Consider the following 12,020-nt stretch of genomic DNA (forward strand, 5'->3'; position numbering starts at 1 on the left):
AGTTCAATGGGAGAGATTGAGAAAGGTCAGTATATGTTCAGATAGCATTAATATTATTATATGTTGGGCCAGAGTGCAGAGGCTGAGCACCAGACACTGTTATTTGAGTGTGTTTGTTTGTAGATCGCTGATCTGTTTTTAGCCGTGTAACGCGCGATGAACTGGAGACTTCAGATCCGGTTCCTTTGTCTACTATGTTCTGAGAAGCGCACGGTTACGAGCCGGCGTTTCCTTTTTACGTGTTACCGTCAGAGATATTGTGCGGAGATTTACATCTGTTAAAAGATAAATCTCACGTAACTGGACTGCCTGCTTCGCTGGAAGTTTGTCTCTGACAATGTTTTGAGAGCTTTCCCGATCTCTCTCTATCTCTCCCTCTCTCTCTCTCTTTTCTCCTAAACCTGTTTTTACACACGTCCCGACCTCCTTTCACATGTTTCATGTTACATGGAGAAATCTAGACTTAAAGAGCCTTTAAACATCTCGACGCCATTCGGCGCCAAAACCACGAGATAAGAAATCTCTTTGTCTTAAAAATTCCTTTGTTTAAAGTCTGACCGACAGCCATCTTGCTTTTCGCAACATGGCTTCACTTAGGCAACCTCCATCTTGAAAGTACTTGAATGTAACATCACCTTGAATTCGGCCAGAGGACGTCACCACGTGACCTCGTCATTACGCCATAGCCACTCCCCCTTTTCTTTCTTACACACACACACACACACACACACACACAGAGAGACACAAACAGGCAGACACACACACGACCACACACACACACGCATAGATACCCCGTATCACATGCGTGGTCTTAATTGTGATAAATGCTGCTGCTGTTGTTGCCATCTTTGAAATATTGGAGTTTGTTAAATGAAGAATCATTGAAATAACATTAACTTTATTTCCCCTTTTAATAAATACTTTTCTAATTAAAGTATTCGTATTTCTGTGATTATTTGTGCATATGTATGTGAATACAGCTGGATTACTATAGCCTGTGCTCGAACTTAAAACCCTTCATTGTTTATTATATAATCATTAATATTAAATCTTGAGATTATTAATATAACTTATATCATTTGAGACTGATATTTAAAGACTGAATTGTTGGTCCCTGTAACCAGGGTGGTGCCCCGCGACAATAAGCAATGATTACAGATTGTATTATTCTTAATTGATAATTTTATTGTTTTCATTAATTATTGTAACTATTATTAATGGATAACCGTATCATTTCTAATTAATTGTTTTACTATTCTTAATTAATAGCTTTATAATTTTTAATTATTTTTAATAAATAATTGTTATTTTAATAATCATATTTCATGATTATAAATAATAAGCCAACGTCAAATCTACTACTACTATTGCACAACATGTATAACAATGTCAGTCTAATTATATATCAATCAATCAATCAATCAAATTTTATTTGTATAGCCCATATTCACAAATTACAATTCATCTCATAGGGCTTTAACAGGGTGTGACATCCTCTGTCCTTAACCCTCAGCAAGAGTAAGGAAAAACTACAAAAAACCCTTTTAACAGGGTAAAAATATGTAGAAACCTCAGAGAGAGCCACATGTGAGGGATCCCTCTCCCAGGACGGACAGAAGTGCAATAGATGCCACGTGCAGGAGAACATCATCAATAATCAAAGTCTCTAGCATATATATAGCATAGTTATAATTATAATGAGGTCTCAGATTTCACGTTGCTCAACACACACACACTGGATGGATGGATATATAGCTCTTCTACAGCCAGATGATCAGTCCATCAAGCTGGAGCTGGAAACAGGAAGCACCAAAACAAAACATCTATGTAGAATTAACTATGATATAAAGTCTTTGACAACATTAGGATTTACTTATATATAAACATATATATTCTTTGTCCACCTTTATTTGGAGGACACATGGATCCATGTATGAATAGACAATCTTTGTCTGCTATAAATGTGAAAACTGCCCTTCATGCTTTCATTACACACTATGGGATTCCCTGCTGTGGGATTTTCACACTCCTGACTAGAGCAGCAGCGAATTCAAAGACTGCTGCTGCTGGAAGCCGGTCCTTCACATTAAGAAGTAAAGAAAACTTTTAATAAGATTTGAAAGTGATTAAACAAAAAGCTAATCAGAAGGACAACAATTTTTTCGCCGTTACATGTATGAGAAATGTGGACTAAACAAACTGCTAACGTTAACAGCTCTGGGCTTCATTTATTGAGAAATGATTCACTGCTTATTTTTGTGTTTGCATAATTGTGGTAATGAGGAAAGGCTAGAATTCAAATCTCCCATTATATTTGACTGGCATTAGCTGTAAGAGGTAGCTAGTTGGCATATTGTATGAACAATCAATGAGGCCTGTGACCAATTAGAACTCATACAACATAAATCTGTTGTTTCTTTTCTGTAAAACTGTTTTCCCTTTTACAGAGGAGTCCACACATCTAACATATGTTTAATAATGTTACGATGAATGATTAGGTCCAACCTGAAAAATATCTCCTTAATGTCCAACTAGCAGTGTTTGTTATATACTATTAGTTCTCTACGAGCAGTAATTGCCATTCAATCGTCATTGGATATTAATGTCATCCCATTAGTAATTTCCTATGTTATTAGTCCATTCTCTACTGTATCTGTTCCATTCAGACACGAGCCCCTGTTTAAAAATATTTTTTTCCTTAAATGGCTCCAAATTGGGACTACCTTCCAAAGAAGTGGAGATAAAATACATGATTTTATTTGAGTCATGGATCTGGTGACCACAGACAGCCAGTCGTCTTGTATCAGAGGCAATTTCTGTTGGCAGTAAACACAAGATGAAGCCTTAAATCATCCCATTTGGTTGCAAAGACAACCATGTGGTAAGTTAGGAAAGCATGGCAAAATTACAGTGTTTAAATAGGTTGTGAAAATAATGGAGGCACAGAATGATGTTTATTAGACAGTGGATACTCGTTATCATTATTTTAAACTTTGGTTAGAAGGATATATTTATTGCAGCTTTGGGCCTTGGAATGGCATTTTATAATAGCAAACCTAACTCCCTATAATCCTCATTAACTAAATGAACAATTCCCATATTTGGTGAATTTCTGTAAACACAGTTGTCCATCGAGATGTTGATCAACGCAATGTAAATTGTCACTTTGCTATTTGTGTTGAAAAAACAACCAAGTAGTATGTGCCACTGCTCATTGAAAACCAATGAGACGCACAGACTGGTCAAACAGTCAGGCACTGGCGGTTGACATGGTGACACATAATTAATGTGTGTGCACTGTGTGAGAATGAGGAATACATTATTGTGTCTGTATCTATGTGCATGTACACAGAAACTGTGTTCATATGCACATGCGTTTACATGATTTCTGGTGAACACATTCCTGCCAAAAGCAGTTTCGGGAGCTTTTTCTTGGCCAAGATCAACACTGTCAATATCACTCGTGTTGTAGTTTCTCCAGCTTGCTAATCCTCGCATAAAGACCCCGTGCATCGCTTTTTGATCTATTTGTGGAGTAAACACCCTGTCAAGCAGCCTGATATAGAGTCTGTTTGGTGGGTTTATAGCAGAGACGACTTGACTGGAACATCACATTGTCCCAGACTGGAATTAATTATAATCAAAGTGGAGAACTGTGCTTGGGAATGTGGCAGTGAGACAGCAGCTCCAAAAATTTGAATCGGTTTATACACACCAGTATTTGTCTTTTTCACATAGTGAAGTTGGATAGTGATGACACCAAATAGAGAAACGACAACGTTTCAAGCAGCCATCTGTGACTTTTAAAGCTGTGTGAGAAGTGTGGTGTGAGCCCCTCTGGGCCCTTCTATCAACTGCTGAGTCCCCCTGCAGTAGAATGTCATTGTACCAACTAACGTGTTTTGACGCCATTCCATCCAAATATCTCATGACTCTTTACCACTTATGCGCCTGTGATTTCTTTCGGTTGTTCTAAGGAGAGAGCTTATATAACATCCTAGAGGAGAAGCCCAGCACCTACTGTCTTTACTCCTAATGTGTCACCTGATTTGTGCAGCCTGTCCAAGTGTTTCCGATATAAGAGATCTGAACTCTGAACAAGAAGACGTTTGTTGTTGCCATGTCTCCCATATGTACCATATGTCAGCTTTATCACAACATGACACAACAATGTGGCAGCAGATCCGCCAAATTACTAAAAAAGTCCAGTCACTCTGCTGAACTGCTCATTAATCCAGCTCAAGGCAGACATTTATGTGGCTTGAGTCTTTAATCGACTCTTTCTATAATGAACTCCACCATATATTGTAATGTTTGGAGTCACTACTTTGCACTGATGTTTATCTTTGAATTGTGAACTCTGCATATCAATATTTCAATCTGGCACCATAGTAAGTATGTCTCCTCTCAGCGATCAGCCTTAGGGGGCCTGTAACAGCACCTCTCCTTTCCTGGAGTTCAAAAGCCTGAGTGGGAGAGATGCTGTTGAGCCCGGAGGCAAGTCATCTCATCACCAAACACCTTGTTTATTCCCTGCTCAGGAAAACACTTTGGAGAGGAGAGGGGAAGCCTCCTGTCACATACAGGGCAACCAAGGTCCACTTCTCCACTTTTGAATGTTCACATCAGGCCAAAATACATCATCTCCAATCCATTCTGAGACCAGCTATACACAAAGCTGCAACTGTTATCTTAGCTGAGTAAGGCCCATGGTTAGGTGAACGCTTTGTTAAAAATCCAAATGTATGCTCTGCCCTCCCAGGTTTAAAGTAAATGTAAAGACGTGTAAAGGGAAGAAAAGGTAATCATGCTTCATATCATATAGTGTTCTTCTTCAATGTTGATGCTGCAGTCATGCTTTTGTTCTACTACACCGATGCAATAATGTTGCTTATATTTCTTTTAAGAACAATTCGACTGGGAGTTATTTAGCTGCATCATTATAATTGCATCAATGTGAATAATTTAACTTCAATTAACTTCAATTCTAAAGAGACAAGCAGTGTACGGCCCTGTGAGTCAATCAATGAGGCTGCTATGATAACCATGTAGAAAACTCTTTTTTTTTACATTTTGTCATTGTATGTTATATACAGTGAGCTTTGTGATGTGAAAAATAATCTGGATAGATCAAAGTATTTTAACCCGTATATACAGTACATACAAATGACGTATATCGGTCAAAACATCATGGGACATCTTATAACTTACACTATATTACATTTAGTTAGGTGTACATGTGTGTGTCTGAGATCATCATCAAACACAGATGTGATACTTTGTAATGTACTCAATGAAAAATGAATATAGTTGCAGGTAAGCACAGGAGACAGACTCTCAACCTGAACAGGCTGCCGTGATGAATCAGGCAGCCTGCACTGCTGACACCTTAATGCATCATTATTATAGATGTTCTAAGTGGTTTCTGAGAGAGGGAACAACAAGCTGATTTAAAGCTAACAACTCACCTGGAAACCAAATGTACACACATTCATTCTATGATGTTAGAAGATCCTGTTATCTATCACTGTGAACAGCTCTCCTCAGTGATACACACATACACACACACAGTGTTGCGCATGAACACATCCATATTTTATTGTGAACGCTGAACTGAACAAATAAGTTAACAAATGATGAACATGAGAGGCGTTCACTCCTGTCAAAATCATTATCGTATAGGCCATCACGTTAAATACCAGCAGCGATTGAAACCAGGAGCAAGTGAAAATGTGTGTGTGTGTCTGTGTGAGTGTATGTATGTGTCCGCCCCCACTCACTCACAGTGACACAGAGAGATAAGAGGACCAGAGCTCATTAATATGAACCATATTAGTTACACTGTTGAGGAGAAGTGGCAACAAACTGTGAAAACAAAGTTTCCACTACTGTCTACAGTATTTCTGATCTGACACCATGGATTTATAACTACATAACAGGCTACCTCTCATGTGTCAAGTGTAAAGTTTTCATCACACTGGTCAATGGTATTAATCCTGTGGTTGAAAAAGCTGAGACAGAAATTGCTCAAACACTAAGTGACAGTCCTCACTCTTACAGTATGAGCCCAGAGGTTAAAGATAGAAAGACTGAAGGTGATGAGGAAGATCACTCACATAAAGTCCACCCTGTGGCCCAGAACATTTATAGTTTACAAATTGTCTGTCTCTGCCTAGACAGTGGCACAGAACACAAATACCTACATGGTTCGACAATCAATTCACTTTACAGAAAAACGACATGTCACCTATGGTTTTGCCGTTTGTGAGTTTAGTGCTCATTGCCATTTTTGCAGTTATTAGAGATAAACAATGCTAAATTTGGATACAGAAGATGAAACCCTGGGTGGAGCGGCAGTGCAATGGTAAACAGTGCCGCCTCACAGCAAAAAGTATCTGGGCGGAGTTTGTTGTCTCTCTGCTTATCCCACAGACCAGAGACATACAGTTTTTCGGCAACCTTATATCACAAATCAATGTGTTTCAAAGTGTATGTGAGTGTCTTTGTCCGAGTTTCAGCCCTGTGATGGAGTGGCTACCTGTCCAGGGTGTAGCCTGCCCCTTTCCCACCATGCGGTGTCAGCTGGGATTGGCTCCAGCCCTCAGGCAACTTTCACCATTAAGTGGTTGGTTAATGGAATCATAAGTAAATTATGGAAAGTCTGGGTGGAGCTCAGGTCAGATATGCAACCCTGACTATACTGTAAATTAATCTTGTCCATCCACTAAACACAGGTTAATCCCTACTTTTGTCACGCTTATGTACGAAGTGAAGAGGTGCAGAAGATGGGATTTATGCTCTCTCAAACACTGTGTCTTCACCAGTGTATCCAGTTATGCCAAGAAAAGCTCCAATCCAAGTTGCTCAGACAGCTGTTTCAACTGGCTCCTTTTGAAACAATCTAGCCGTGGCTCCACTCTGAGCTCCCTCTGGGTGTCTGACCACGGTAACTTGGTGTGAGCCAAGCTACACAGGAAAGTAAGTTCAGTGGCTTGTGTCCACAATCTGAGTCTTTCTGTCAATACCCAAAGCACGTGGCCATAGATTAAAGGTGGAATGTAGATTTACTGGTACATACAAATCTTTGCTTTCCAGCAGATTATGTGGTTTGATTAAGCCAACAAAACCACACAATCTGCAAAGATCACAGAAGAAATTCTGAGGTCCCCAACGTGAAGCACCTCACTTCATGCCGAGAATATGGACATAGCTTCAACTCCAATAACATGAGGAGGCTATTTGATGGCTCATGTCGATGGCCTTAATATCTCATTCTCCCGCAGTAACCCTAACATGACCAGGCATGGTCATCTGGTCTATGAAACACTGGATGAGCAAACTTCAATGACCCCTCTAAGACCCTTACAGGAGGAACACATTGGCTGTTCGACAACCAGGAGTAAATCCATTATCGCGTTCTGTTAGTCCACTTGAATTTCATTTCAGTTGGTTATTTTTTCAACAATTTTGTTCCATTCAAGGAAACATTACCTCACAAGGAAACTCAACTTTTCTACCGATAGAGTAGATCCAGCTAAGATAAGCAATTCTACTCACCAAAACAGAAAGTATACAATACACTCTCCAAAGGAAAGATACATTTTCCTTCATTTCCTATCAAAGTAAAGGCAATATTTCCACCAGAGTGGAGTCAGCATTTTCCCCTTTCTCATTAAGTAATGGGGACATCTCTGGAGATAAAGAATATTTTATTGCCAGTTCTCAGCCAATTTAATATCAGAAGTTTAACAAGAGAGGCTTTAAGATAATTCAGCTTTAATGCTAGATGTCTAAATGGTGATAGCAGAGTTTCAGATTGCTAACATCATAACGCTTGACACTAGGAGGAGCTATTATCCCTATGTATTACAATCAACGCTGTGACTATCACACATGCACGCTGACACACACACATACACAAGAGAAAATCAAAAGCAATTTACGCAATCATTGGACAGCAAGTAGAGCTAGACCTACAACTATCTGATGTCCTAATACATTCAAAGAAAAATAGCGCAATGAGCAATGAGAAGTTTATGTAGAGATTTTCTGCAGTTTTGGCTGTACTGTGTTTTTGTTTCACATATATATTTCACTGAAAAGAACCTAATGAATTTTTGACAACGATTGGCTGGCTGATTTGCATTAAAGATTTAAATTGTGGAAACAGTCAAAACTAGTCGATACTTATCGGTAATCTTATAAATAAATCAAAAACACACTGTTGTTCAGCAAAAACAATGCATTCTAAGGTTGCATTATTGAAAAATAATGGACCCCATAATAAAATCCAAACGTGCGTTGTTTTTTTATACAGGGACACATCGGCTCACATTTATTGCTAACATAGCAGGGCTTAATAATAAAATCTGCATCCAAGTGGCTTCCCTCGATACTGATATGATTTAGCTTTTTTTCCCCAAGATATAAGGATCTGTTTATAATGATATGGCATGTGAAGAAAAAAAAGAAACATTTCTGTTAATCAGCTTATCGCTCAATCACAAATAGTTACAGCCTTCAAATGTAGAGATCTTCAAATCAAAAGACCCACGGAAAGTTTAATTACAAAATGTCAATATCCCTACTGACTAACTTTAATTAAAAATGGAAGCTAACATCATGATTGTGATTTTAATATGATACACTTTGTCTTATATTGCAGTGTTTAATTTTATCAGCTTTTACTTTGGACATGCATGGAATTGATATGATAGTTTCTGAAGGCATACTAATGAAATATGTTGCAGGCTCAGCAGTCAATGATGAGAGAGAGCATCAAATGTGTCTGATGCAGACATCATTTATCCTCTGATTCCAAGCACAGGACAACAATTCAGAAACATGTGTCCTGACAGAAATCTCTGAGAACTCCTATCATTCTTTCCATCCACCTTGAAGTGTCTCCTGGGAAGGCTCTGTTGCCTTAGGATGGAAATGTAAAGCAGGGGGGGACTGGGGGACTGGGTGGAAACGCTGCCACTACAGTGCTGAGTGTGCGATGAGACCGGGCATGGCAGCCCATGATCCCCCCTGAGGGAGTGACAGATCCGAGGTGACATAAGCAAGGCTTGGTGTGAAAACAGACAACAGAATGCTCCACATGGATTGCACATCCTTGCTGAGAGAAGAAAGCCAGTACATCAAGAGCAAGGTTTGATGCTGCCTCTCTTTCTCCCTCTCTCTCTCTCTCGCCACGCTATGGGTTTTTGAATTCCCTGGCCACCTCAGAGCAGGAGAAAGGCCGTCCATCAAAGAAGGTCATACGACGTAGTGTTGCCGGTCACTGATGCAACACACTCGCTTCCTTTCATCTCCCTCGCTGCCATGGCTTGACAAAACAGATTGGAGATGCGGGCACAGGGCTGTACAGTCTGGGTTATGAGATATGTTTAGAGCATGCAGTGGCCTCGTGCAATCTATCTGAAAAACCCAATTGAAATGCATTACGTGAGAAATAGCCCTGAGAGTCAGCTGTGGCTTTTTCAATTTCAACAGTGTTACTTTTTCTTATAAGCAATTGGGTTTGGGAGGAGTAGGGTGGGAATATTGCTTTTACCCAAAACAGAAAACATAAAACAAAAAAGAAGAAACTAAATTAAGAAAAATAATCAAAAAAGGTGGTAAGGGACTGACCCCATCAGCAAGCCAGATTATTAAAAAGGGTAAAAACAAGCTCGGCAACTGGGACAGCATCGATATGCCCTCTAGGTAGCATTGGGCTTTTAAAGAATGAAGAATGTTTTTTGTGTCTTTAAGGACAGGTCCCAGGAAATACAACATCATTTTAGGGATGGAGTGAGTTCCCTATCTGGAGGGAAGACAAATCATAAATAAAAAAAAATTAAAAAAAATATATATATATATATATATATATACATTTTAAAAACGAGGAAGTGCAGCCTGGCAGTAATCATTTATCTTTGATGGTCTAATGGAATGTAGCTGGCTAAGAGCGAGAGTGCAAGATTTAGAGGGAGAACGAGAAAGAAAAGACAATAAATGAGAAAAAAAGGCTGAAAAGCTGGATGTAAAAATAACAGAGGGAAAACTCCCAAGGATAAGGTAGCATTACTAATAAGATCAACAACACAGGAAAACATCCTCCATCTACATAATGTGGTTGTGTACGGAACACCTCCACATGTTCGACTGCAACATCCAGTTAGACTGATTTCCTTCCTCCCGTAGGGAGCAACAGGAGAAGAGAGTGAATGGTGTTTTTCATCAGCTCTGTCTGTCTGTATAACAGCACTGACAGTTTTCTTTCCGCCTGTCATGCTACTGCATCAACACAGATAGCTGACAGCTCACCTCTCGTTTCACGGACGAAGGTGTTTGCACACATATAGACATTGCTTATAGGCACACAAATTCTATTATAATGTCCTACACCTCTCCTGCTCAGAAATGTGTCAGGAAACGCTGTTTGTCTCGAGATTAAAAACTAAAGCCTGTCATCAATTAATTTTAATACTATTTGTGCTTTTTAATCAACTCAGCTTTTCACTGTAATTGTAATGGTAGAGTAATACAATAACGGTATGTGCTTCATTTGCACGAACATGCATAACTGTGACCTTAAGAGGAGTTTAATATGCATCAAGTTTTTAATTTTTCTACACTTATCCTGTGTCTGGCTGCGAAGTGGAATCCAGCTGGAAACAATAATGAAGGACAGAAGCTGCTGATATTCCGCCTTTTCTATGTAGCTGATGAACATAAGAAGTCTTCCCAAGAGTGGGCCAAGATATTCTGTATTACCTGGAACATTCAAGGAAAGGACTGCAAACTAGTTAATACGAGGCAAAAACAGCTTTGCAAATGTGGTACAAGCACAGAAATGTGCTCAACGTGTTGATTGGACGTCAAGGATACAAAAAAAATCCCCCAAAGAGAACTTTGGCTTGTTAACAAGAAAACTCCAAAAGGCAAATCTGAGTGTTAACATTTCTTTCAGGCACAGGCCTGGGATTGCCGAAATGCTACTCGAAGGAGGATTATCAATGTAAAAGTGCCATTGTTGATATTAGCTCCAGACTGGGGCCAGTGTGGAGCCAGTGTTTGGTAACAGGTATGTGTTGCATCACAAGGCTTGGAATGGCCGTCTGCCTGCTAATGAACGCCTTGTGTGGCATGGTCATGACAGCTGTAAACATCTTAGTCACTGCCAGCTTGCCAAGGTGTTTTTGATTGTTTGACAAATATAAGCCAAATCAAATTTTACAGTGCCAGGTTACAAGTCCAAATGAATGATAGTGTTTGTGCTGCGCACACTGACTCCAATACTGTTTATCTCATAATTCACAGTCAGGAAATGACTGCCAGAAACAATTAAGGAAAAAAATGGTACCAAAAATAGAGAAGCATGAATTAAACTGCCTTATTATTCTCCGTCAGAAAGGTGTTGTATTTCTCATATCGTGAGTAAGAGTGGGGTGGACGCTGTTTGCCTCTTTGAAATTTGGCCTCTGTGTTGGTTGTGAATTTGGAACTCTATCCCCTCAGGTCTGATTAAACAAGGCACAAACAAGAGCTTAAACAGCTACACCCCAGTTTGTGGAAGATCAGCATTCATTTTTACCTTCAGTTTGGAATACGCGCACACACACACACACACACACAAACACACCTGCACGCACCAAATGCGCTGGGAGAAACAAACTGTTTGCATACTGAGCTTTGCAGAAAATAGTGCGGAGAAATGAAAACTGCTACCCAGTGTTATCATTATTCATCTGATGATTTAGGGGCCAGGATGTGCTTTCCATTTCCCACGCAGCAAAGGTTGATGGGAAATAAAATCCCATTCATCAATGACACATCTTTATCTGTGATACCTGCAGCAAAGCAAAGACGGGAAATGTGTGTGTGTGCATGTGTGAACGAGTGCACAAAGCCCCCCTATCTCACACACACACACACACACACACACACACACACACACACACACACACACACAGTGCCTGTGCTCTCAGCCCCCCTATCGCGTGTTAATTTACAGTGCCTTTCTTATCTAG

The 12,020-nt window shown here is 39.7% G+C and overlaps 1 protein-coding gene across 1 annotated transcript in view; it reads right to left on the minus strand.

The window, feature by feature from the left end:
- The window catches only part of LOC133974241 (receptor-type tyrosine-protein phosphatase gamma-like), a 121,236-nt gene that overhangs the window by 59,667 nt on the left and 49,549 nt on the right, over window positions 1-12,020 (minus strand). The gene's annotated exons all lie outside the window — the stretch shown is intronic.

The sequence above is a fragment of the Platichthys flesus genome, chromosome 2 (genome assembly GCF_949316205.1).
Source record: "Platichthys flesus chromosome 2, fPlaFle2.1, whole genome shotgun sequence".
Taxonomy (NCBI): Eukaryota; Metazoa; Chordata; class Actinopteri; order Pleuronectiformes; family Pleuronectidae; genus Platichthys; species Platichthys flesus.